A 6,000-nucleotide genomic window follows, 5' to 3' on the forward strand; every position below is an offset into this window, starting at 1 on the left:
CAAATTGCAAGAGGAAGACCAAGGGCAGAATACACGACACAGATAATGAATGATATGATAGAGGAAAGTACAAAGACCTGAAGGAATTGTGCTACGATAGAGAAGCACGGAGAGCTGCAACAAACAAATCTACGGATTTATAACTGAATAAAATGCTTTAACACATTGAGATTTCATTGGAGTTACACGAAAACAGTGTGAATCACATACACAAACATGCACACAGTAGGTAATGTCATGATTAATATTTATGTTTGTTTAATTCTTGTAGTTTTCGTCGTCGTTTATCGCCGTAAAAAGCAGCGGTCGACCTACTAAGCAATAGGCGTGTGTACGATGCACATGCTAAAGTTTTGAGTTGGCGTTTAGATCTTTTGTTAAAAAATTTACAACCGTTTCGCTCCGGCAATAAACAACGATGATGATGATGCGTTGGACTCCGGTCGTGGTGTTGTTGTGCACTTCCCTGGCGATGACTTCGGTGTTGGCCGTGTTCGACGTGGACAAAGCCTGCGCTCTGATAAGGAACCCGTGTTGGTCCAAGCACTACGGTCAAGCAAACGGCAGCGAAGAAGCCCACCCCGAGGGCGAAGCTATCAGAGAGGCTGCGGGTCAATGCGACGGCGGGGACCATCGCCAGGTGGACGAATCGACGCTCGAGAAAGCGCTGCGTGACGTGGAGACGTTGGTCGGTTGCAGGTACGCGAAGGCGATGATCCAATGGCTGACTCTAGTGGACGTGCTGCTGGCGAACGTCACGTCCGACTCGGCCGACCGGTTGTCGGCGAAGAACTGGCAGATCTGGCAACAGCAGGTCGGGCCTTTGTTGCGGAAAGCCGGCGCCGAACTCGGGTACACTTGGGCTAAGACTTTGCGCGTTCTCCACGCCACATTGCCTGCGAGTTCGCACCACCTGGAATACCTGCTGCAGGCTTCCGCCTCGTTCAGCGCGTACGCCAACGACAAAGCGCAGGCGCCCGGCCAAGGCGATTATCGCAAAAGGTTTTCCCGGTTGCAGCTGACCCACATGACCGTGTTGCGACTGTTGTTCGACTACTCGGTGGGCCAGTGCAAGGCGGACGAAGTCGAGTGGGACCAAGAAGGAATTTTCGACAACACCGTCACGGCCAGCGTGGTCGTGATGCAAATGAACAAAATCGCGGACCGGTTGAAGACTATGGCCGCGGAGCTGAATCTCGTGGACTCGGACGAAGCTACTGTGGCAGCTGTGGGTTTCCCAGCCGTCCAAGACCCGGACTCGTTCGCGCCCACAGACGGCCGGGTCACGTGCAAATGGCAAGGGGTCATGATGGACTTGACGAAGGTCTACGGCAACCTGCTGGACGATTGCCGACCGCACCTGTTCGCCTATTACGCGCTTTTCACCGACTACGTGCTGACCGTCACGTTGTACACGTACCTGGCCAAGTATCTGCAAGTGTATATCGAGTCGGACCTGGTACCGTACAGTTTTGGTACGGAGCCCAGCAATGACCCTGAGCACTTGCAACCCATCCGGAATGTCATCGTCGACACAGCGTCCACACATCCTAGGTACGGCCAGAACGGTTCGTTGCGGTTGTTGCGAGACTACTTTGAGCGCCAGCAATCAGATCCTGCAGACGCCTTGACCGTTGTAGACTTGAAGCTGATACTCGACGGTTACATTGAGCAAGTCAGCTATTTCGTGACATACCACTGGGAACTCTACCATGAACAGGATACGGTTCCTTTGGATTCGAAGAAACCGGCAAACGACTTAGATCCCGAACCCGAGGATCTCGAGGTAACGAAACATGTAATTCTTGAAGAAACGGAATCTCCTGAAAAGGTATTCGGCCGTTTATTGGCACGCATAGCTGAATACTTGGATAAAGTCAAAATATCCCATACTTCATTACACCCCTGAATAGGATATATTGTTACAGTTATTGTATTGCACCATGTTAAGAATATACAATTATATAATATGCTAATCGATTTATTCAATTTAATTTCACGGACAATGTCCAATATAATAATACTAACACAAATATATAATATAAGAGCTGATACAATAATGAGAACACAATAAGAATATAAAAATAATTATATATAAAAACAATAAAGAAAATATAAATCACATAAATCAATCAGCTAATTTACATGCCAAGTGACATTGAATTGGATGGTTTGACAATTATTGTAATCCTGAGGGAGGACATGAGGTATATAAAATAATATTGGTTGTTACGAATATTGTGGTTTTTATTTAAAAATTAATTAGATTAAGAAGAAAAGAATCGTCAATTTCAGCACTGAGTAATAAAGAAAGTTCTGTGTGCAGTGATTCTGAACTGTAATGGTCGGTATTTTCAAATCTTCAATATTGCAATTCTATGGAAGGGTTCACGTGGAATCACCCGACCTACTTGTTGGGGGGGGGGGGGGGGTTGGGGTAGTATACACTTATGTCAAGTTAAAAAGCCATCGTCCCCGAGCGTCTCCTATGAACTTTCTCGATTTTATATATTATTATCAAACAAGGGGTTGTCGCGGATTACACAGAGCGCCAAAGCCAAATAAAGAGTTCCAAGACACGTTCAGCTCATATTTGCACGGTTAAGCTTAAACCTAAGTTTCTCAAGGCTTTTGCACGGACTCTATCTGTATGACGTATAAAAAGAATTACACCAAGGTCCACGACTTTATTAACAGCAACGCCGTCAGAACCCCATTAAGTTTATATAGCGTCATAAACGTTTGCGGTGAACAGAAATCTGTACGCATTGGTTAGTTTTAAGGTATGTTCTGAACATGAAAATTTGATTAGATTTCGCTGTGAGTTTAGACAACCGTCAACACGGTCGACTGTAATTACCATCTTGAGGTCATCGCAAGCAAATAGTACAAATGTATAATGTTTGAATAGTGTACTAAGATAATATTTGATCAAAAGTGAAAATTGAAAAGAATTAGCTGATCTCTCTGAACTATACCTAATGATTCCTCTAATATTGGATTAGACCAATACTAACGGTTTAATTATTAGTAATATAATAATAATAAAAACCTTCAGTTACAATGTAAAAATTCTTAGTGTGAGGTGTGTCATTTGTATAGTTTTTATTAAGTAGTACCTATACAGTATATTTTTAAGGCAACTAAATAAAGTATTTAGTAAAAACAACGTATTTTAAGAGGCCTATACCATAACGCTATATGCCAATAAGAACAAACAATAGTAGTTCTTAAGAGTTCAAAAAAAAAAAAAAAGGTACATTTTGTCAACAACAGCTTTCTTAAGTTCTGCGTCATAACAGGCGAACACCAACACACAAGTTGTATTAGCTTTTTATAATAAAATAAACGTAAGAAATAAACAAATAGTATTAAGTATACACAATACAGTACTAACACAACATGTCCACGGTTGATTTTATTGGCATTATGTAATGACTTTGTATTAGATATCATACTTGTATCGACTTGGTTGCTATATGTTATTTATATTATAATAAATTGTCAATGTCGATTCCAATAATTGATTGCCAAGTTTGGTTAGGTTTTTCTTAACGAAATCACTGTCAACTTGAATTAATTGTGTTTTATCACCGATTCTATTTTCAAAATTAAATTTATTCCTATAATTTTCTGATAAGAGATAATCGAATATTTGGGTTATCTTTTTTTATCTTACATAATTTTGTTTTTGTTTTTGCATATTACTTTCTTCATTTAATAAAAAACCAGTTAAGTGTGGTAATTGAAACGAAAAAAAAAATTGATGTTGATAACTTTAAGAGCTCGTTGTGATTTTCAGAACTTAATCCGACATAGTTCATAGAGCTTATTAAAGTTGTACAGGGTGTTCTATACTAATATATATGGGTAGACATCAGTGGGGTGTACAAAAAATCATCATAAAAGAAGGGTCACTTAATTTTTTAAGTTCAAAGCCGAAAGGGGCTGAAAATGATGGGACCTCTCTTTTAAGGTGAGGATTTCGCACTGGTTATGAAAATACACAACATTTATTTTTTAAATTTTCAGATTTCGAGGTTAAGGCTCAACTCACTGATGTTGTCTACCCATACAATTAAAAATCAAGAAAGGCTGACCCCGACTTGGCGAGATTCTTTTGTTTGACAAAATATCGTCGTGTCGCGTTATTTATCATGTTAATACAATTTGCTCGTTTTCGAAAACCAATCCCGTTATAATATTTACGTAGATGCCTGCAACGCCGTTCGTGTAAATAATACAGTAGGTAGTTAACAAACGGGAGTAGGTCGAAATCCAAACACTTTTCAGTCGATATTGCGTGTGTTGTTTTCAACACATCTTAGAGATTGAATAAAATATTACATCTGTTATATTCGCCACGGCCTCAGTATGAAATGGTCAGTGCTTTTTTTGCTGTCCGTCGTATGGTGTGCGGGTCACGTCCGGTCGATCGATTCCGGAGATTTTCCAAAGAGGAGGAAACTGTGCACGTTGTTGAACGATCCTTTTTGGGCAAAATTCCAGAATTTAAAGATGCGCGACGCCACCACCTTGGGAGACTTGATCAAAGACGGCGCGGCCAAGGAACTTCGGTATTCCTCGCCTTTAGAAGAGTTAACTGCATCGACCAAGGCAATCCGGACGTTTCTTAGCTGCGAATTCTGCGACCTCATGCGACGCTGGTCGGCCGGCTTGGACTCGCTCACGGTCCAAGTGGTCGTCAATAGTTTCCGAGGTCAAACTGGAAATCCGTACACCGTTTACGTGGAGAACTGGACGAACCTGGTGAGACCTTCGGTGAAACAAGCCGACAGTGCGTTGGCATTGTGGTCACGAGTTTTCCTGGCGCTGATCCACAAGATACCGTCCAGGGACGAACAAGACGAGGCCACGCTGAACTTGGCGCAGACCCTGGATCGTTTCGCCAACGGGCAAGAAGCAACAGCGGAATTCTGGGGCAACGGCAACGGTCAGAAGTATTCGCGGTTGACTCTGATGCAGGCCACTGTCCGGGACATGGTTGACCGGTACGCCGAGGATTTTTGCGAGTGGCCGCAGTCCAAATGGAACCGGGAAGGGGTAGAGTATCCCGTGGGAGAAGACCGGGCCAAGGAGACCATGGCCGAGGTGGTTTTACGATTGAAGACGTTTTTCGACCAACTACCGCTGCCCGAATGGCTGGACTTGCACCGCGAAGGCTCTTCACCGGCGACCGTTCCTTGTCCTTCTAAATTCTTGCAACGCGACACCGATGTCAAGTGGCTATGGAAAGGCGTGATGAGGTCCGTGCAAGACGTTTACGAAGAAGTACGGTACGAATACAGGGCCGACTTGCTGGAAGATTACTCGTTTCTGGCGCGCCAGACGGTGACAGCCACGTTTCTTGTGTTCCTTTCCGATTTCTTGGAGTTCTACAGCAAATTCGAAATGAAAAAACACACCAGCCGATTCGGCATGTTCCACGATCAAGATCCACAACACTTGAAACACGTTCGGAAAATGGTAAAGCATTTTTCCGCCCACGAAGAAAGCGGCAAGTTCTTAAGGCGATTGCAATACCGTATCGAACAACCCGTGCCCGACTACGGTTGTACCTTAACGGTGGAAAACTTGCGATTGATCATCAGAAACCAATTGATCGCATTGGACGCGTTTTTGAAGATAGCCATAATGAATAACGCAAACGACTTGCCGGCAAAAACGGAAAAGTCAAAGAATAAAACAATCGAAAAAAAAATCTTCTCAAAACGCACGTTGATGGTTAGTTATTATACTCAAGTTCACGGATATACCGAGATGAATAAATTACTTCAATGATTTGTTGTTATTCCCCCACAAAACGATTTTGTATAGGTACTAGTTCAATTAACATATTTTAAACTATAACAGTACAATATTATTATGCGTTACTTAAAAACGATTACTTTATGTCTTGGTTTGTCAAATAAAAAAATAAATAATTACTTATATGTGTTTTATTATGCAAGTGAATACAATATTTTAAAGACAAGATTA

This window comes from Adelges cooleyi, unplaced genomic scaffold (genome assembly GCF_023614345.1).
Source record: "Adelges cooleyi isolate 19-005CV unplaced genomic scaffold, UGA_ACOO_1.1 ACOO_flye_CR_arks_rails_tigmint_CR_PRNA_574, whole genome shotgun sequence".
NCBI lineage: Eukaryota > Metazoa > Arthropoda > Insecta > Hemiptera > Adelgidae > Adelges > Adelges cooleyi.